Genomic DNA, 23,023 nt, shown 5'->3' on the forward strand with positions numbered 1-23,023 from the left:
ACGGTTTACTATACTTCAGTTATGAATGGACATAGCGAGTGATCAGTCCCAATCACTCACTGTTTTCATTCGGCAAAGGAATGGGCTGGGGTAAATGTGGAATATTTATCGGAACCTCCCCCACTCTACATTCTGAAGGATCCTATGTGTGCTTACAGCTGCTGGTGGGAACAACAGAGGGTAAATCGGTAGCTCAGTTGGGGTCAGGGCACACAGGGGGCCTGGGCAGCAGGGGAAATGTTAATGCATAGGGAGGGTGATGGGTGCAAAGGGGGTCAATTACTGGAACCGATTCCCTGTATGGCTCTGAAAGCCCCCGTCATGCCAGTCCCCCTCCCTGCCCACAGCCAATTGACCCAGCTGCCTGGGCCCCCTGCTGGCCTGGGCCCCGTACAGGAGGACTGGTGGTACCCCTTTATCCACAGCCCTGATCACATCACTGGAGTGGAGGGGAATATAGTTCTACTGTGTGTGAAAAGATAAGAAAGTTGATATCTAAGGGCAGCCACACACACTACAATCTGGTTGTACAATCTCATTTACAGTTACCAAAATGCTGTAATATGAAGACAAACCTGAACAATGCAAACAATTTATATCCAATCGCACAGACCCTGACATCACATGGTGGTTGGCAGATCCAATGATGGCCATACATGCTTCAATAAATCATTGATTTATTTTCCAATCAATCTCTTCTGATCGGAATAACCGATCAACAACAACCCATTCCATCGCTATGCCACACACAGGGAAGTGGATTTCAATTGATAGTTAAAGTATTACTGAACCCAGGACCCTGCATTCACTGTATCCGGTCTCCCCGGACCCCGCATTCACTGTATCCGGTCTCCCCGGACCCCGCATTCACTGTATCCGGTCTCCCCGGACCCCGCATTCACTGTATCCGGTCTCCCCGGACCCCGCATTCACTGTATCCGGTCTCCCCGGACCCCGCATTCACTATATCCGGTCTCCCCGGACCCCGCATTCACTATATCCGGTCTCCCCGGACCCCGCATTCACTATATCCGGTCTCCCCGGACCCCGCATTCACTATATCCGGTCTCCCCGGACCCCGCATTCACTATATCCGGTCTCCCCGGACCCCGCATTCACTATATCCGGTCTCCCCGGACCCCGCATTCACTATATCCGGTCTCCCCGGACCCCGCATTCACTATATCCGGTCTCCCCGGACCCCGCATTCACTATATCCGGTCTCCCCGGACCCCGCATTCACTATATCCGGTCTCCCCGGACCCCGCATTCACTATATCCGGTCTCCCCGGACCCCGCATTCACTATATCCGGTCTCCCCGGACCCCGCATTCACTATATCCGGTCTCCCCGAACCCCGCATTCACTATATCCGGACCCCGCATTCACTATATCTGGTCTCCCAGGACCCCGCATTCACTATATCCGGTCTCCCCGGACCCTGCATTCACTATATCCGGTCTCCCCGGACCCTGCATTCACTATATCCGGTCTCCCAGGACCCTGCATTCACTATATCCGGTCTCCCCGGACCCTGCATTCACTATATCTGGTCTCCCATAGTACACAGAACATGGAAATGCTATTATTTTAGTAAATATAAACTGCTAAATACCTTTTCTTATCAGCAGTTAGAACAGTCTTGTGACTTCTATCAGTGTTCAGCAGAGCACTAGTTAGAGCTTGGAGGAGGAGTTTTCTTTCTGATCTAGGAGGATGCAGAACCCCTGACCTCTGTCTGGACAGTGCCGATTGGCCTTGTGCTGATCACATGCACTCTCCCAAGAAAAAAAAAAAACACCTATCTAGCAATACACACCAAACTGAGCATGTGCAGAATGGCTAGGGGTTCAGTCAGTCTTATCAGGAGATAGGACATGGACATTTAAACAAGAGGAGGGGCAGAGAAGTCAGGATCAAACAGCATTTTTACACAATGTAGAGGATTGACCCCTTGCACAGGGAGTATAACAAGTATGATTTACTGCATATACAGACTGATTATACTGTAGTGCAGGGGTGGGCAAACTGTGGCTCTCCAGCTGTTGCAAGACTACAAGTTCCATCATGCCTCTGCAAGTCATAGCTGTAACTGTCAGTTTTGTAATGTTGCAATGCCTCATGGGAAATGTAGTTCTACAACAGCTGGAGAGCCGCAATTTGCCCACCCCTGCTGTAGTGGGTTTAGTAACACTAACTAGTCACACTTTTGGTCATTAATTGTCATTGGCAGCCCACATGCTTCATCAGCAGTCTTGTGACTTCTATCAGTGTCCAGCTGAGCACTGGTTAAAGCTTGTAGGAGGAGTTTTCATTCTCCCCCGATTGTCCTATGAGGCTGCACAACCCCTGACTTCTGTCTGAGAGTGCTGATTGGCCCTGTGCTGATCACATGCACTCTCCCAAGAAACAAAAACAAAACTATGGAGTCATACACACCAAACTGAGCACGTGCAGATGCCCCCAAGGCTCTGTTCTATCAGCAGATGGATTGGGGACAGTAGAAGGGGAGGATCAGAGCAGACAGGATCAAACATCATTTTTACACAATGCAGAGGATTAACCCCTTAGGTTCCACAGTGAGTATAACAAGCATGCTTTACTGCATATACAGACTGATTTTACTGTTGTGGGTTTAGTAACATTTCAAGGTACGGTCATAAATTGTACGTTATTGGTCACATCTCTGTTCCCACCATATCATCTCATAAATCTGATGGACTGAAATACGATCACATTTATGAACTAAGTATTGACGATACAAAACGATTGATAATGTCTACCCTGACCAATCTGATTGAAAGTGAATCCAAACTGACCGGAAGGGAAGGCTATCCGATCCATTATAAATTCCATCGTTTTAAGCAAATGATACATTAGTCAAATAAAACGTGAGGTGTGTGTGCCCACCATGAAGGAGATCGTACAATCAGATTGTACAGTGTATGGTCAGCTCCTGTGTGTATAATAGTCTGCGATGACAGCAGCGTGCCCCTCTGTACAGACATGTTATCGGTCAATATAAGGAGACCGATCACAGATCTGATGGCCACATACAGCGCCCCCCCGGATCGGCCCTTACCTCTGTCCCTGGTCCGGCGGTCAGTGATCGGTCAGTGGTCTCTCTCCCCCATACACGGACAGGACACGTCCGCACCGATCTCCGCACCAACTGTTGCTCACTGAGCTCTGAACGCTGCAGAGCCGAGGGAAGGGGCGGGGACTGCGGGGGAGAGGGCGGGAACCGGCTGTCAATCTCCGTTTAGGTGGGCGGGGCTAGCAGTCAGCGTGCAGCTTGTTGTGTGGCTGGAGGTGTGACGGTGCGATCTCCATACACATTACTCAGCACAGTGCGGGGGGCGGGATGTGTCCGCTCTGCTCATAGGACGACGAGACCATGGACGGGATCGGTGTGATCACCCGTACCTGCCTCTCCCTGCTTAGGGCTCATACATTGTATCTATGGTGGCCATACACATACAACCAATCACATACGTCCCTTCCCTTCAGGCCCGATCTAGCCTATCTGATCGGGGGGTGCTGGAAAAAAACGTCGGGGAATAATGTCAGGGCTGTGTGAGTTATCGAGCCTTTCACACAGTGTCACAGCCTGGGGAGCGCCGGTATGCATAAGGATGGTTAAGATTTGAGTTATTAAAAAGAACCTGTCCCCCCCCCCCCATATCAGATAGCCATGTCCTCCTTTATATCAGGAGCCCTTCTTTATATTAGGTTTCCATCAGAGTACCACATCAAAGCCCCCCTTCCAGGTCCTCATCAGAGTCCTTTACATCAGGTTCCCATCAGAGTCCATCATCAAAGCCCTCCTTACTTCCAGGTCCTCATCAGAGCCAATCTTTACATCAGGATCCTATCAGAGTGCCCCCTTACATCAGATGTCCCCATCAGAGTGCCCCCCTTACATCAGATGTCCCCATCAGAGTGCCCCCTTACATCAGATGTCCCCATCAGAGTGCCCCTTACATCAGAGTACCCCATCAAAGCCCCCCCCTTCCAGGTCCTCATCAGAGCCATTCTTTACATCAGGTTCCCATTAGAGTGCCCCTTTACATCAGGTGTCCCCATCAGAGTCCATCATCAAAGCCCTCCTTCCAGCCAGGTCTTCATCAGAGCCCATCTTTACATCAGGATCCCATCAGAGTGCCCCCTTACATCAGATGTCCCCATCAGAGTGCCCCCTTACATCGGATGTCCCCATCAGAGTGCCCCCTTACATCAGATGTCCCCATCAGAGTGCCCCCTTACATCGGATGTCCCCATCAGAGTGCCCCCTTACATCGGATGTCCCCATCAGAGTGCCCCCTACATCAGATGTCCCCATCAGAGTGCCCCTTTACATCGGATGTCCCCATCAGAGTCCATCATCAAAGCCCTTTTTACTTCCAGCCAGGTCTTCATCAGAGCCCATCTTTACATCAGGATCCCATCAGAGTGCCCCCTTACATCAGATGTCCCCATCAGAGTGCCCCCTTACATCAGACGTCCCCATTACATCAGATGTCCCCATCAGAGTGTCCCCCTTACATCAGATGTCCCCATCAGAGTCCATCATCAAAGCCCTCCTTACTTCCAGCCAGGTCTTCATCAGAGCCCATCTTTACATCAGGATCCCATCAGAGTGCCCCCTTACATCAGATGTCCCCATCGGAGTGTCTGTTTTATCAGAAATGTAAACTATTCTCAGAAAACGAGAAAGAAGTTACAAGCGAAACCAGGGGCAGAATGATCATTTGGAAACTTGGGCACTGCCCGAGGGCCCGGGGTCAGTAGGGGGCCCCATGAGATGCCCCTGGTACCTTTATCATAGGCTTTTTTGAGTTTGGGCAAGGACACAGGGGCCTCATGATCCCCTATTGCCCAGGGGCCCCATGAGTTGTCAGTCCGCCCCTGAGCGAAACTAACTGTTCACACATCTAGAAATGGAGGCATTATACAAAATGGGTGACAGTAATAAGACATATCTCCTTACACTGCCCTACACAGTACATAGTTTAATCACAACACAGTGAACCCTTTGATCGCCCCAGATATTAACCCCTTCCTGTCCAGTGTTATTAGTACAGTGTCAGTGCTTTTTATTAGCACTGATCACTGTATTAGTGTCCCTGGAGATGTCAGTGACAGTCAGTTCTCACGTGGTGTCAGTTAGTGTCAGAATGCCCTCTATACCATTGCAGTCCAGCTTTAAGTCGCTGATCGCTATTACTAGTATAAAAACAAAAAAGTAAAAATTCCAGTATATATACCGCCATATAACTTTCACAAAAACCAATTACTATACACTTATTGGGATTTTTTTTTACTAAAGACATGAAGCAGAATACATTTTGGCCTAAATTTATGAAGACATTTTTTTTTTATCGGATATGTTTTATAGGAAAAAAGTAAAACATTCTTTTTAAATTTTCAGCCTTTTTTCATTGATGGCGCAAAAAAAAAAAAAGAAACCCAGTGATGATCAAATACCACCAAAAGAAAGCTCTATTTGTGTGAAAAAATGATATAAATTTAATTTGTGTACAGTGTTTCATGACCGCACAATTGTCAGTTAAAGTAGCGCAGCGCCGTATAGCAAAAAATGGCCTAGTCAGGAAGAGGGGTATATCTCCCGGAGGGCAAGAATAAGGTAAATAACCTTCTACATGGAAAAGAGGATATCAATCGAGAAGATACAAAAGCAAGTTATCAATCGCATCTGTTTCTACCGTGCAACGGCATAATCCAGTCAATCAAAATACAACCAAATTCATGGCCAAATGATCTCAGTTTTGCCAATCAGTGCAAAACAATCAGTAATTTTCCACCACAGCCGATCAACTCAGTTTGATCAAATCCTCTCTACATATAAAGCCATTTATAACTCTATCAGGGGCGGACTGACCATTGGGGAACTCGGGCACTGCCCGAGGGCCTGGGGTCAGTAGGGGGCACCATGAGATGTCCCTGGTACCTTTCATAGGCTTTTTTGGGCGTGGTTTGAGTGTGGGCAAGGACACAGGGGCCCTGTGGTCCACTATTGCCCGGGGGCCCCATGAGTTGTCAGTCCGCTCCTGAACTCTACCCACAATTACATCACCAATCCTGTCTCCAGATATCACCCAAACCGTCTTTTCCACTCCTCCCACGACCTCCTGATCTCTAGCTCCCTTGTCTCCTCCCATGGTTGTTTCCAGGACTTCTCCAGAGCCTCCCCCATCCTCTGGAACTCTCTACCCCAATCTATCGGACTATTGCCCACTCTGCTCACTTTTAGGTGATCCCTGAAAATCCCTTCAGGAAAGCCTATCCTGCCTGCAGCTAATATCCAAATCTTCTATTTCTCCTATCAGTTCACCCCCCACAGTTATTACCTTTTGTACCACTAGCCCCTCCCTCTTAGATTGTAAGCTCCAAGGATCAGGGTCCTTCTATCCCTCTTGTATTGAACTGTATTGTTGCTGTATTGTCTCCCGTTATATTGTAAAGCGCTGAGCAAACTGTTGGCGCCTGGGGCGGACTGACAACTCATGGGGCCCCCTGGGCAATAGGGGATCATGGGGCCCCTGTGTCCTTGCCCAAACTCAAAAAAGCCTATGAAAAAGGTACCAGGGGAATCTCATGGGGCCCCCTACTGACCCCGGGCCCTCGGGCAGTGCCCGAGTTTCCAAATTGTCAGTCCGCCCCTAGTTGGCACTATATAAGTCCTGTATAATAATAATAACATAGTGGCCATATACGCTTCAATAAATGATCTATTTCTTTTCCAATGAATCTTTAAACCCTTGGTTCACACCTAAGCGTTTTCCGCAGCGTTTTGCAGAAACATGCTACAGTCCATTTAACATGATTTCCTATGGGACACGTTCACATCTCTGCGTTTTCACCTGGTCTGTTTTTTGGAAAGGGTCGGAGAATTTATAGACTTCAATGGAAATGCTGCAGAAAAGCATGTAGTGTGTCTTTACTGCATTTTTGATGCATTTTTTATGCATTTTGTATTTTAATCTGCCTAGCAACAAGAAAAAAAGTTAAAATGTAAAAAAAAGGCAAAACGCATGTGCAAAAACGCAAAACGCACTGCAAAAAGCACTGCAGAAACAGATCAAACGCAAACTTCATAGGTGTGAACCTAGCCTAATAAAATGAATCAATCTGTAGTCAACCCATTCCATCAATATACACACATGGGGGAGTTTACTTTGATCCATAGGTACCATAGGATCATAAGCTACAATCTGATCGATTAAAATGCAATCTTATTTTTGAACAAAATATACAAAACAATTGATCATTTTCCACTCTGGCCGATCAACTAAGTTTGATCAAAACTGATCTAAATCCATAGGAAGGGAAGTCATGGCTAATTGAATGTTTGTGGATTCGATCATTTTGATTTATAACGGTGGCCAAAAATGCTTCCCTTTATTATCCAGTCAATGTGCATTTCAATCAAAGTGATAGTGATCGAATCAGCAAACAATCGAATAGCCATAACTTCCTTTCCAATCAATTTAGACTAGATTTAGATAATAGTCACTCAGCCAGGGTGGAAAATCATCAATTTGTTTTGCATCGATCAGCAGCACTGAGATGATTCGGTCATATATTCAATCATGTTTGATCGTTCAGATTATGAGTTTGCATGGGGAACAGAGAGGCAAGCAATAATGTATGATCATCTGTTCCAACTAACAATCAAAATCCACTTTCGCATGTGTGGCATATTAATCGAAGAAGTTGTTGAATATAGATCTATTATTCCTATCAGGAGCGAACGTTCAGAAAAGGAACCGATCATTTATCAAAGCATGTATTGGCACCATAAAGTGGAAATAAAAGGGTTGACAGGCAGGCTATTTTATTAAAGAAGAGACATACCATGCATATATAGGGCCCCATTCACACTGGATGTTAGAGTCGCTCATATGTGCGTTTTGGAATATTTCTGTGCGTTGTGCATAGGGCAGCCCTTTTGTTTCATGCAACAAATGCAACAAAATAACCCATGAACCTTCCTGAGCTTCCAGCTGTGCACATTTTTTAACAGCATGTTTTGCTGCAAAAAGAAAAAAAATGCATCTGCTTCCTACTTTTAGCATTGTAGGGTTGGTTTACACCACAAAAATCCATTCCAGATCAGTTCTGGATGCGTTTGTGCATGTGCGTTGTTAACTTGTTTTCGATGCATTCTGGTGCATTTTTGGTTCTTCTCTGAATGCGTTCCAGATTGATTTTTTTCTTCTTTTTTTCTGTTTTTCACTGTACAGTGATCTGGTGCGTTTTTAATGCATTTCATAGCATTCCGGTGCATTTTCTGATGCGTTTTACCGCATTCCAGTACAGTTCTGTACAGGAAAAATGCAGCATATTCTACTTTTTTTCTGCACCCAGAACACACTGGAACTGTAAGCACTGTTGTGAACTATGACACTGAAAATAATCATTTTGGATACAGAACAAAAAGCACTGGAACACATATGGTGTGAAGTAGTCCTTACCAGGGGCGGACTGACCATTTGGAAACTCGGGCACTGCCCGAGGGCCCGGGGTCAGTAGGGGGCCCCATGAGATGCCCCTGGTACCTTTTTTATAGGCTTTTTTGAGTTTGGGCAAGGACACAGGGGCCCCATGATCTCCTATTGCCCGGGGGCCCCATGAGTTGTCAGTCCGCCCCTGGTCCCTACAATTAATATACCGCAAACACAATGTGTTTTTTTTCCTTTTTGCATGCTTTCCTAAAATGGAACAAAATCACAAGGTTTAGGAAAACCGCAAAAAACCTTCGTCACCCTTGCAGTTCATTCACATTCATGCTATAGTGCAGCCTAGGTGTCCAGCATGCTGTACAGAATGGCTGACACTGCTGTGTATGGAAGCAGTGATCTCTCTGCAGCTGTTTGACAAACCCCTCTGCTAACTCAGGGCTATGGCTTGGATTGGATTAGAGTGGTCAAGCTTTGGGGGGGGGGGGGGCATGTCAGACCTCTGCAGAGAGAACACTGCTTCCAGACAGAAAGGAAAGGTCCCACTCTGTAGCATGCTGACAGAGGACAGGCTTTTCTACTCAACTGTAAAGGTTATCATACACTATAGAACAGTGGTTCTTATCCTGGGTTCGATCGAACCCCAGGGGTTCGGTGAGTCAGTCTCGCGGGTTCGGCGGAGGTGAAGACCCACACCCGACTCATGATTCGTGCAGTAAATATTCATTATTATGTTTTTGTGTGAAAATCATGTTTTAATGGTTTTGTTCATTTTGTGCACCTATGTATAAATATATACCTAAATATATACCTATATTTTGAATTTTAAAAATCATATTTTATTTTTCCAATTAAGAAGGGTTCGGTGAATGCGCATATGAAACTGGTGGGGTTCAGTACCTCCAACAAGGTTAAGAACCACTGCTATAGAATCTGATTGTACAATCTCCTGTAGGTCTACCGACAAATATATAAGGCGAGGGCCTGTCTGATTGGATACATTTGAATGAATTGTCAAAGTGGGTCCTTTTATTACATAGTTTATTTAATCAGTACAGGTACATACATAACACAATAACAATTTTACGCAGCTCTTTACATATATATATATATATATATATATATATATTGTATATTCACATCATTTTGATAACTATATTACAGATTGTACAATCAGATTGTATAGTGTATGGTCATCTTAAGACTTTGCACTGCTTTTGTTTTGATGCACCTAAAGTGTATTTAGTTATTGTATATACAGCAAACCTCTAAGATTAGGATAGAGGGGGCTGCCATTACTGTTTTTTTTTTTTCGTTTTTTTTTTCTAAGGCTGCTGGCTTTGGGGTTGTCCTCTTGATCCCTACGTCACTGCTTTATATGTCAGTTACTTAGTTGGGTGTATTTAAAAAAAAAAAAAAAATCACAGAGCTATTTGACTTGTGCAAGCTATTTTTTCTCCTGGACAAAACTTCTTCATTTAGCCCTGGTTCAGTGCGATCGGTGCGATTTCAAAAAGACAGGTTAGTGCAATTTGGATGTTCGATCTCTTAGCAGGTTGCAACATTTAAGAGAGAGGTCAATGCAAGTCACAGTGAAATCGTAGAAAAGTAGTGCAGGAACCTTTTTTAAAGCCATTGCAACGTTTTGAATAGTTCCATTGGTGAAAATGGGGTGCGACTTGTCATGTGATTTTGAACTGTCAAATCGCATGATAAATCACATCGGCGTGTACCAGGGTTTATACAAATAGCATGAATTATCGAAATACCACATTGTCGCAGATAGATGCCATTGGCGATCAGAGTAAACAAGTATTTGTTTCTTATGATCGTAAGCGCCATCTAGTGGCCATAATGTGGTTTTGTCCTGGTTGCTATTGCAATGAATGAAGAACATCTGACCTGGAGAGAAAATAACCCAACAACATTCAATGTTGTTGGCATTCACACAAAACAACTGTCTATGCAGTTCTGAAGAAAAAAATATCTCTGTGAATTTTTATAAATACACCCCAAAGTGTAGGTAAAGACAGTTTTTTTTACTTTCTATATTTGTCCTGATGACTATTGTCTACAATACAGAAATTGATCAAAATTGAAAAATGTAATGTCCCAAGAACAGGAGATGAGGGAAATCTTCCAGTTCTAACACTGTCCTAGGGCCAATTCAGACTTAGGGCTGGTTCTCAATTTCTGCGTTCCAGATGCATTTTTGCATACGTGTTTGCTCACATTTTTATGCATTTTCAACATGATCTAGTGTGGTTTCTCTTTTAATTTTCTTTTTTTTTGACACTTGAGAAATCTTTATCTTAATTCAAAACAATGTGTGTTCCAGTGATTTTCATGTGTTTTGCTGTGTTCGAGATGAAATAAATGCAGCCGGTTCTACTTTTGTTGATTGCACTGAAACAGGCTGCACTGGTGTGAACTAGAACCATTGGAATACATGAAAAACACTGTGCATGCATTTTTGATGCAGTTTAAAAATGCACTGGAACACATCTGGTGTGATCTGGCCCTTAGGGCCAGTTCATGCTGTCCAGTGCATTTTTTTTCTGCATCAAAAACGCATGGAAAGTAGGTTATATGGTTTCCAGTGGCACAGTTCACACCAGTGCGGCCAGTTCTAGTGTGTTCCAACTCCAAAACTGGAACGTGGTGAAACGCATATAAAATGCACTAGACCCCAGTACAGTGAAAAAAAAAACAGGAAAAAAGAATAAAAGGCATCTGGAACGCATCAAAAACGTGTAAAGATGCAGATGCAGAAATGCATCTGGAACGAATCTGGGGTGCATTTTTGTGAACTGGCCCTTAAGAGGAATTACAGTCATTGTTAGAAAGTTTAAAAGTCAGCATGTACAAATACTGTAGCTGCTGACATTTAATAATCAGACACTCACCAGCCCAGAGATCCAGCGCTGTCCTCACCTTGGCCACTTCTTTGCTGATCTTTGGATCCCTGATGCCGCCACCTTGACTGTGGGAAACCAGCTATGACTTCCTGCTGTATCACAGTTCTCCACTGCGCATGCACAAGATGTGCTGTACTCTCACACTTCTCCTATAGGTGTCCGTTTATGACACACAGAATAGCTGCGATTCAGAGGATCACAGCTATTCTCTGGTCATTCACAGTTTATGACACCCAGGAGAACATGTTCAGCCCTTCTCTGGAGATCTGTGTTCTCCCTCCAGATTCTTCAGCCCAGAGCTAGAGAATCGGAGGGACCGCAAACTAAGCAGAGATAATTTACCTCTGTTTAGTAAACTGATCTTTTACTGTAATCTCGCGAGATTATAGTAAAATCAGCCGTTTTCCAGCGCTTGTAGACCGTTCTCCCTTCGTTTGGAGAACTGATCTACATATGCTTCATAAACGGCATTCACAGGAGAACTGTGTTCTCTGAGAATGCCGGAGAACTGAGCAGTGATCTATTACTGCTGGTTCATAAACGGACACCATAATCTCTTGGTACATGTGACAGGTCCCAGGAGCTCATGGGGGGGTTAACTTCCACAATTCTTGCCTAGGCGAGCAATGCGCAAGTGGGAGAAGGTGTCTGTAAAAAAAAAAGGTATCCACTCCCTCCCCCCCCCCAAAAAAAAAATATTACCAAAAAATAGTGGTGGGGGGGGGGGTGGTTAGGACTTTCATTTTCTTTTGATTTGCACTTAAGTCACCTATTCATTATGATGGACCATCTAGCATTGTTTTAGCATATAAAGCATTGCTTTCTACTGTACAGTTGATTGGGTTGTCAAGTTCAATGAATGGCATTACCCCACACATATATAGTGGGGGCATTTTGGTGAAGCATGTGTTGTAGGAATTTCCCTTTACTTCCTGCTCTGCCTGACAGCTGTCAAATAGACAGGAAGTCGAGAGATTTCCTCATGGTAGTCTGACACTTCTCCAATGCCTCTGTTTTTATTGCCATCTAGGTCCCCTCTGGGGAGGTGTCCCTTCATTTCCTGCCCCATTTACCAGCAGACAGCCAACCACTGATATATAAAGATAAAAGCAGGATCTTGTGAGGATTATGAAATACAATGCCGGTTTTATGACCAGGAAAGGTGATGTTGAAAAAGAGAATGTCAGCACACACGTACTCATGTTTATTTCCTCACCACAGTATGTCAGGAGGACAGGGATGACTCAGGGCAGGTGTCTTGTTGCACATACAGGGCTTTCCCATCAAGAAATGTTTGTTTCAAGAACAAGGGCAGACTGACAACTCATGGGGCCCCCAGGCAATAGGGGTTCATGGGGCCCATGTGTCCTTGCCCAAACTCAAAAAAGCATATGAAAAAGGTACCAGGGGCATCTCATGGGGCCCCCTACTGACCCCGGGCCCTCGGGCAGTGCCCAAGTTTCCAAATGGTCAGTCTGCCTAATTATTAGTTTTAGAAACACAATTTACAAATACAACAAGCTACCTGAAAATCAATGGCTGACACAGTGTTGCATATGATCACTCTATCTTCATATATTTTCTCCATAGTCCCACATACGATAATTGTAATAATAATGAGAAATGGGGGCAGAGATGTAATTGTTGAGGACCATTTGTGTCCCCAGCAGGTTGGAACAATTGTGAGGGTTTGTGTTGCTAAGAACTGTGCTGATGGGGTGGTCATTTCAAATAAAGTTTCTTGTAGTAAAAATAAAGAAAGAAAGATAGCAGTGTTTGTCATGTCGTGCAGTAATGCTCGTAGTTTAGGCAACAAGCTTTGTGAGCTGACAGCGCTTATGTCTAGGGACAACTTGGACCTTGTTGCAAATATAGAGACATGGTTCAAGGATTCAAATGACTGGGAAATAACTATACCAGGCTATACACTGTATAGGAAAGATGTAGGGAAGAGGGGAAGTGGAGTTGCCATATATGTCAAAAATTGCATAAGGCTAACATTAATTCAAAAAACAAAAGAAATACTCAAAACCCTCTGGGCAGCCTTCCAACTTGAGAGGGCTCTTCCCGTAGAATTGGTGTAATATACAGACCCCCAGGACAGACTGAAGATTATGATAACCTGTTGATTGGTGTGATAACTCAAATGGCAATGAAGAAGGAAGTTTTGATTATGGGTGACTTCAACATTCCTGACATTAACTGGAATTCTCAATCTGCTATTACAAGCAGGAGCAGGGATGTAATGGAAGCACTGAATGGGCTTTCTTTAACCTCCCTAGTGGTATGATTATGTCATATTTCTGTGCTCAAAGCGGTACTTTTTTTGCATGGAAATATGTTGTTTTTTTATTGTAGGCCTGTAATTTTTAGGAATTACTCACTGAAATCTGTCCAAACAAGAGTCTAGTAAACATCCCGGATATGATAAAATTTGAAACACGACATTATAAATTATAATATAATAAATAATCATAAAAAATAATAATAATACATTTAATTCAATAATATAATCAAACAAAAAACACTGAAATTTGAAATATAGTGCCAAGTTCGCACATCACTGAGCTTAGTTGCAAAATCGTTTTCAGTGTCTGATGACGAATTTCACCACAAATCACCTCAAATCACCTCAATTCTGCAAGTGGTTCTGATTTACTATCGCTGTTCTCTAGCTGGTCTAAAACCGCTTTTGACCTAAAGGGACACTTTTTGGATGCCATGGACATTTCTCAGTTTCAAGGCAGAAAGAACAGTCACATTTATGGTACACAGCTCTGAAGGAACGGCACAGGCATGCCTTTTCTTAAGAGCACATGTGCCAGTGCTGCTACACAAGTAAATATCACCTAAACGGTGCACGTCTAGAAGATATTTACAGTACCTACAGGTAAGCCTTATTATAGGTTTACCTGAAGGTAGAAGTAAAAAAACAGACTTTGCTACCACTTTAAGAACAAGTGTGAGTGGGGCTATGGGGCCAAAGCGGCAGGTTTATTTTAAAGCTGATTCCTCAACCTCCCCAGCAGTATGATTATGTCAGTATTTCTGTGCTCAAACATTGTTTTCAATGGAAATATATATATATTTTTTTTATTGTAGGCCTGTAATTCTTAGGAATAACTCACTGAAATCTGTCCAAACAAGAGTCTAGTAAACATCCCGGATATGATAAAATTTGAAACACGAAATCATAAATTATAATATAATAAATAATCATAAAAAATAATAATATAATAATAAATGTAATTCAATAATATAATCAAACAAAAAACACTGAAATTTGAAATATAGCGCCAAGTTCGCACATCACTGAGCTTAGTTGCAAAATCGTTTTCAGTGTTTGATGACGAATTTCCCCACGAATCATTATCACTCAATTCTGCAAGTGGTTCTGATTTACTATCGCTGTTCTCTAGCTGGTCTAAAACCGCTTTTGACCTAAAGGGATGCTTTTTGGATGCCATGGACGTTTCTCAGTTTCCAGGCACAAAGAACGGTAAAAAATGCAGGCAGGGCACAGGACAAAGCACTCGGGACAAAATGTATGTGAAATGGTTTGATACAGTAATGTTTTACTATGTGATTTTAGTGTACTTAGTGAATGTCACTTTTTAAAATTTTTAAATTTCTTGCCGTCCCCTCCCCGTATGTCCCGATGCTAACAGGGACCAGAACCCGGAGGAGATGACCGGGGATGCTGCAGGGGGGACATCGCGGGAGCAAATGACAAGGTAAGTGAAACAGGGATCCCAGAGCAACGCTGCAGGGTAATCCAGAGTGTAGCTCGGGGTTACCGCTTTTGGTACTGAAAGTTAACCCCGAGCTACACTCGGGAATACCTCCAAGGAGGTTAAAACAGTTAGTAAAAAGTCCAACCCGAGGTGATCATATTCTAGACCTAGTACTGACAAATGGGGATCAACTGTCCAGTGCTGAGGTGTGAGAAAATTTGGCTTCTAGTGATCACCAATGTCTTTGGTTTGATATTAAAATAAGAACTAAAAAACATATACAAAAACAAAAGGTTTAGATTTCAAAAAGACACATTTTGCCAAAATGGGTGAATTTCTAAAAAATTACCTAATTGAAAGGTTGGAGTAAAACGACAGGACTAGTAATCATGGGCACTGTTAAAGTCTACCATCCTGGAGGCAACTAGACTATATGTCAGGCAAGTTAGTAAGAATAAATGGAATAAAAACCAATATGGTTCACTAAAAAGATAAGTAGGATAGTAAAGGAAAAAATATCAGCATATAGGAGATTCAAGGAACCAGGAGATGTAGCTGACAGAGAAGAGTATAAGAATAGACAAAAGGAGGCCAAACACATTATCAGTGCTGCCAAAGCAGAGAAAGAGAAGGGAATTGTTAAATCTATTAAGAAAGGAGATAAAACCTTTTTTAGGGCCATTAGTGATAAAAAGAAAAAATATGATGGTATCACTAAAATGAAAACTGGGCACAACACTTATGCTGAGGGAGACCAGGATGTAGCAAACCACTTAAACAATTACTTTTGTTCAGACTTCTCAGAAATAAATTATACCAACAATAAGTTGGGAAATCATATTGATTCTAGTAATGATGGATCATTTTTAGGATTTCTGGAGACAGAGGTAGCAGAGGAACTGGCTCGTTTTAAGATTAATAAAGCAATGGGCCATGATGGAATTCATCCGAGAGTTCTAAGAGAATTTGAGGTATAGTTGTTGGACCATTAATTGATCTTTTTAATCAATCTCTTCTAACAGGAGAAGTTTTCCATGACTGGCTGACAGCCAATGTTATACCTATCCACAAGAAGGGCAGCAAGGTAGAAGCTGGCAATTACAACCCAGTGAGTTTAACATCGGTAGTAGTCAAGTTAATAGAATCACTCCTGAAAAGAAGGATCATTGATCACTTAAAAACACACAACTTGCTGGATTCAAAGCAACATGGCTTTACTGAGGATAGATCATGTCAGACTAATCTGATTGGATTTTTTGACTATATTACCAATGTTTTGGACCAGGGTGGTGCTGTGGACAAAGCATATCTTTATTTCAGCAAGGCATTCGATACTGCTCCACATAATGATCTAATACAAACGTTGTACAAGGTAGGAGTTAGCCCTTGGATGGTTCAATGGATATGCAGCTGGCTAAAGGATAGATACCAGAGTGTGGTTGTATATGGGGTTCACTCAGAACAGAGACCAGTCACTAATGGTGTACCCCAAGGCTCTGTACTAGGTCCTGTTCTATTTAACCACTTGCCGTCCACCTGCTCTTTATAAACGGCAGGACAGTGGCACTCCAGGGGCGGGTTGTGTTCATAAACAGCACTCGCCATTTCTAGCTGTGCACGTTCCCTGGGAGTGCGCAGCACCGCGAACCGGTGCCCGCTGTGTCCTTCGGGACACAGTGAAACACCTATTGTCAGATGGGACCTCTGTATGAGGTCCCGATCATGTGATCACTGATTGGCCAATCAGTGATCACATGCAAAGTAGTAAGCAAGATGTCACTTGTGACATCATTGCTTACTACGTGTGAAATCTGTGAATGATCACAGAGGTCACATGGTACAAGGCTATTCACAACAGCCTTGTACCATGTGACAAGCTGTGACCAATCACAGCTCACTCAGTAGTTCTCAATGGGTGCAAGAATGCAGACAGAGAGAAAGAGAAATGATTGATTTTACATCCTATATGGGTGTAAAAGCAATCACTGTAAAAAAAAAAAAAGAAAAATTCTTCATCACCCCCCACAAGTAGTACAGTGTCACCATGTACTGCTAGGGTGACAGTATGTAAACAAAAGAAAACATAAATAATAATATAAAAAAATAAATAAAAAATTTAAAAAAAAAGTTTAAAAATTATAATTTTTGATTATAAACTAATTTGGCTTATTTTATTTTTTTTACTAAAAAGAAAACGGAATAAATTTTGGCAAAGATTTATGATGAAATATTATTTATTTGCAAAATATTATAAGAAAAACACTTTTTTTCAAAATTTTTGGACTTTTTCAGTTACATAGCAAAAAAATAAAAATCCCAGCGGTGAATAAATACCACCAAAATAAAGCTTTATCTGTCTCAAACAAATGGTAAAAAATTCATATGGGTATAGTGTTGCATGACCGCGCAATTGTCATTCAAAATGTGATAGCGCTGAAAGTTGAAAATTGCCCTGGACAGGAAGGGGGTAAAAGTGTCCGGACAGGAAGTGGTTAATCTATATGTAAGTCATATAAGGTTTGTTGGGTAACGTATGTCTTTTTGCTGATGACACAAAGGTGTGCAATAGGGTTGATATCCCTGGAGGTGTTTGTAAAATGGAACATGATTTGGGATTGTTGGAAGGTTGGTCAAAAAATTGGTTAGTCAAAATAAAATTGGTCAAAAAAGTGGAAATTGCAGTAAAATGTTTCTAAATGTAAAATAATGCATCTAGGGAAAAAGAATCCCTTGAGAGAGTACAACATTGGGGGTACAGTGTTGGTCAGCACTTCAGAGGAAAAGGATTTGGGGGTACTTAATTCAGCTGATTGCAGAATGAGCAAACAGTGTGGCCAGGCAGTGGGGAAAGCAAATAGAATTTCAGGATGCATCACTAGAGGGGTCACCAGCAGGAGGAAGGAGGTCCTGATTCCCCTATATAGATCTTTAGTTAGACCTCATTTAGAATACTGTGTCCAGTTCTGGAGACCTCACTTACATAAAGATATTCATAAGATAGAACGAGTCCAGAGACGGGTAACAAAAATGGTGATAGGTCTGGTGGATAGAACATATCAAGAGTGACTTCAGGAACTTAACATGTACAGTTTGGAGGAAAGAAGGGAAAGGGGAGACGTGATTGAAACCTTTAAATACATCAAGGGGGTGAATGAGGTTTAGGAAGGCAGTATTTTCAACATGAAACCAAAATAAAGAACACGGGGACATGACCTTAAACTAACTGGAGGAAAGTTCAAAACTAATCTCAGAAAGTACTATTTTACTGAAAGAGTAGTTGATGCTTGGAATAAACTTCCAGCAGAGGTAGTTAGCCAGTCAACAGGAAACAGCTTCAAACATGCTTAGGACAAGCATAGATATGTAGTCAAAAAAGTTAACTAAAAAAGAAAAAAAACAAAAACAAATAAAAACATAAAAAAAAATCACTCTTCACCTCAAAAAAAAAAGAAAATAAATGGGCAGACTCCATGGACCACTCTGTCTTTTTCTGCTGTCACTTTTCTACGTTTCTATTCTGAATGTATCAACGTATCCAATGTATTATAGTGGGCATGTATGTGGGGTAAGCCCAACGAGTTGTGCTGACCTGGCCAAACGTCCTGAGAGTTTCGGTGTCTGCTGTTTCAGTGTTTTTAGATCTTTCTATCAGATATTACTATGGTACAATTACACATTGCCCTATCTGGTCGTGTGTGTGTGTATATAAATATTTCAGTTCATTTCCAATTGAGCTACTGAGCTTTGTAAAGGGAAAGTGCAAAATGTGAAATGAATCCCAAAGCTCTACTTGGTGGCTAAAAATAAGAATGCAAAAAATGTATATCCACTTGAGCTCTTGAAGGTTTTACACTCTTCATGCCCAAGCCATATTTTGCTATTCTGCACTGCTATACTAGAATTATTTTTCTTTTTATACTAGTAATGGCGCTGATCAGCGACTTATAGTGGGACTGTGACAGAGTGGCCAGCAACCTGACACTAATTGATGCTTGGGGGAACTGACTAACTGTCACTGATGCCACTAATCACCAATACAGTATTCAGTGCTAGTAATATACACTGTCACTGTACTAATGACGGTGGCTGGGAAGGAGTTAACATCCAGGGGCAATTAAGGGGTTAATTGTGCCTAACAAGTGTTAATGTGTGTACTGTGTGCTACTATTTTACTACACTTTGATTTATTTCTTTCCCCTGCTTTGCAGGGAAAAGAAACAAAGCAATTTTTCCCTCTATTCAGAGCCCTGTCTTGTTTATCAATACAGGACTCTAAGCTGTGATTTGATACAGCTGATCAGCAGGCTCTGGACATGAATCATTGGCTGGGATCAGTTGATGAACTCCCACTGGGTCAAATCACAGAGGGAGTAGGTGGGCAGGGGCACGCACGTGCCGAAACTCTGAAATAAGCAGCGAAGTACCAGTCGCTGTGCCTGTAGTTGCTGCCCCGCCGCAGTATATTTACTGTGACGGGTCACCAAGCAACTATGGCCATCATTAGACTAGCCTTCTGATGTTTGATAAGGCACAGAATTAACAATTATTTGATGGAAATGAAGGGTATGCACACCAGTATGTCAAAACAAATTGGAAAGAAGTTTGGGTTTATTATTATTATAGAGGATTTATATAGCACCAACAGTTTGCTCAGCTCTTTACATTATATCCAGAGACAATACAGCAACAATACAGTTCAATACAACAGGGTTAGGAGGGGCCTGCTCCTTAGAGCTTACAATCTAGGAGGGAGGGGCTAGTGGTACAAAAAGTAATAACTGTGGGGGATGGACTGGTAGGAGGAATAGAAGATTCCATTATTAGCTGAAGGCAGGATAGTCTTCCCTGAATAGATATGTTTTAGAGATCGCCTAAAAGTGAGCAGAGTAGGCAATAGTCTGATAAATTGGGGTAGAGAGTTCCAGAGGATGGGGGAAGCTCTGGAGAAGTCCTGGAGATGAGCATGGGAGGAAGAGACAAGGGAGCTAGAGAGCAGGAGGTCGTGCGAGGAGCAAAGAGTACGGTTTGGGTGATATTTGGAGACAAGATTGATGATGTAATTTGGGGCAGAGTTATAAATGGCTTTATATGTTATTGTTAATGTTTTGAATTTTATCCATTGGGAAATGGGAAGCCAGTGGAGGGATTGGCAGAGAGGGATGGCAGATATGGAACGGTTAGTAAGGAAGTTGCTGCCCCGCCGCAGTATATGTACTGTGACGGGTCACCAAGCATTTATGCAATATTTAATTTTTATCTGACTAAATTATAAAATTGAGTGGGCTTATAAAAAAGGAGTGGGTTTATAGTCCAATTATCAACAAGACTACGTAGCGCTAGGCAGTACACCTACTCCGTGTTATAGCAGCAAATGGTATGTTTCAGCAGTATAAGGGTTGTGATAGTGGTACTCCACTGACCATGATTGAGTGCAGGGTACAGTCACGTCTCTGACTCATTAATGTGTGGGTTTATGTGGAGATTTCAATTAATTTCCACTTGAGCTACTGAGCTCTGTAAACAGACTTTTTTTTACCAGGAGGTAAGGGGAAAGTGGAAAATGTGAAACATAAGAATGCAAACATGTAATATACAATATTTCATATTTATTTGACTACAATATAAAAACATACCTCATCATAAAAGAAAATATATACAAAAGCACTGTACATTCTCTTTAACATAAGCAGAAATGGAGGTCTCAGCTTTAGCTTCTTGGTTCAGTGTCTTTTTTCCGAATGATGCCATTGTGCTGCTCAAACATTCCCTTGTAATGATGGTGACCCTATGCTATCTAGGAGCCAAGATTAGATGAGGCTGAGTGATGCTCCTCTTTAACCATCACTGTGAACCCCAGTATTGGCCACTTTCAACCAAACCGCATTTACAAATTAAACAGAACAGATCCAGGTAACCTCAATATACTGTATATTAGACTAGTTTTGTGAGCTTGGTGCCCTAACCAGTGCCCTCCTTCCCAACACACAATAAACCTCCTAGTAATCTCCAACCCTTGCAATAGCCCCCGAAGCCCTTTGTTAACATACTCACCTCTTATGGGCTCACTATTGGGATCCCCATATCTAAAGCTGCTGTCTCAAATTTACATGCCACCAACAATTTATATACTGTATTTATATTTTTGTTTATGTGGAAGGGATGGTGGTAAATTGTCTTGTTATGTTCAGTTGAATTGGCAATCAAAATCCTATTAAAAGTGCCAAACATTTCTAACATTACCATGAATATTGAGTGGTCCTTTACCTCCTGTTCTGGAGTCCCCCACTGGTCCTGTCTACTCTTTCTTCATACAAGTAGTAGTAGTGTGCTGGGGGGGCACCTGTGCTGGTGTGCTCCCAAGCCAGGCTGTCTGCCTCTATAGACACACACAGCCCAGCCATGCCCCCAATTCTTCCTCACAAAATTTGACTGACAGCAGCAGGAGCCAATGGCTTACGCTGCTGTCGGAGTGTCCTGTGAGGCCAGGAAGAGAGAGCAGCAGTGAAGCTGGGACAGGGCTGGGTTGGTAAGAGGAGTCAGGTAAGTGTCAAGTAATGGGGGGACAGGTATTGGAAGATTTTTTTTTACCTTAGTGCAGAAAATGCATTAAAGTAAAAAAAACTTTTTAGGTTTTTAACTATTTTTCCAAGGGAACTAATCAGAATCATAAAAGAAAAAACTTCACAATGAAATAAGATATTTCCTGTCCAGGTCACATTCCTCAATGGAGACATAGAAAAGCCTTAAGCATTGACATGGTAGAATAAACTAATTTGTCCCAGACACAAACTTTAGAAATAGGAGCTAGACTGTCCAAACCAGGGCAGTCCTAGAGCTCCCGCTGGTTTAAACCATTATAATGCTGTTAATAGCCACATCCTTCATCAATGGTATAAGGAGATGAGTGATCTGCCTATCAACAAGATATTCAGGTTTGTATAGACTTGAAACCCTTCCCAGATGATGGTAAGCATTATCATGTGCAGCCAAAGAATTCTCACATGTCATTGATATGCAGTAGTCTTCCAGCTCCTGAATATGCATTGCAGTAATAAATAGCCTTTGTAGTTCTTTGCATTCCTTTCCTTACTCTGTGGACAATAATTGTCAATTTCTGAGGGCTCCAAACCATAGCCATCATTAGACTAGCCTTCTGATGTTTGATAAGGCACAGAATTAACAATTATTTGATGGAAATGAAAGGTATGCACACCAGTATGTCAAAACAAATTGGAAAGAAGTTTGGGTTTATTATTATTATTATTATTATTATTATACGGGATTTATATAGCACCAACAGTTTGCTCAGCTCTTTACATTATATCCGGAGACAATACAGCAACAATACAGTTCAATACAACAGGGTTAGGAGGGGCCTGCTCCTTGGAGCTTACAATCTAGGAGGGAGGGGCTAGTGGTACAAAAGGTAATAACTGGGGGGGATGGACTAGTAGGAGGAATAGAAGATTCCATTATTAGCTGAAGGCAGGATAGGCTTCCCTGAATAGATATGTTTTAGAGATCGCCTAAAAGTGAGCAGAGTAGGCAATAGTCTGATAAATTGGGGTAGAGAGTTCCAGAGGATGGGGGAAGCTCTGGAGAAGTCCTGGAGATGAGCATGGGAGGAGGAGACAAGGGAGCTAGAGAGCAGGAGGTCGTGCGAGGAGCAAAGAGTACGGTTTGGGTGATATTTGGAGACAAGATTGATGATGTAATTTGGGGCAGAGTTATAAATGGCTTTATATGTTATTGTTAATGTTTTGAATTTTATTCATTGGGCAATGGGAAGCCAGTGGAGGGATTGGCAGAGAGGGATGGCAGATATGGAACGGTTAGTAAGGTGGATAAGTCTGGCAGCAGCATTCATGATAGACTGAAGAGGGGATAG

At 42.4% G+C, this 23,023-nt stretch overlaps 1 protein-coding gene across 1 annotated transcript in view; it reads right to left on the minus strand.

Moving 5' to 3' along the window:
- The window catches only part of MICALL2 (MICAL like 2), a 143,911-nt gene extending 140,702 nt beyond the window's left edge, over positions 1 to 3,209 (minus strand). The window contains exon 1 of the mRNA XM_089682284.1: positions 3,083 to 3,209. The gene's annotated coding sequence lies outside the window, so the exon portion shown is untranslated. The remainder of the gene's footprint in view (positions 1 to 3,082) is intronic.
- Positions 3,210 to 23,023: the final 19,814 nt, after the last annotated feature.

This window comes from Staurois parvus, unplaced genomic scaffold, assembly GCF_062004578.1.
Source record: "Staurois parvus isolate SC_StPar_1 unplaced genomic scaffold, SC_StPar_1.0 ptg000018l, whole genome shotgun sequence".
Taxonomy (NCBI): Eukaryota; Metazoa; Chordata; class Amphibia; order Anura; family Ranidae; genus Staurois; species Staurois parvus.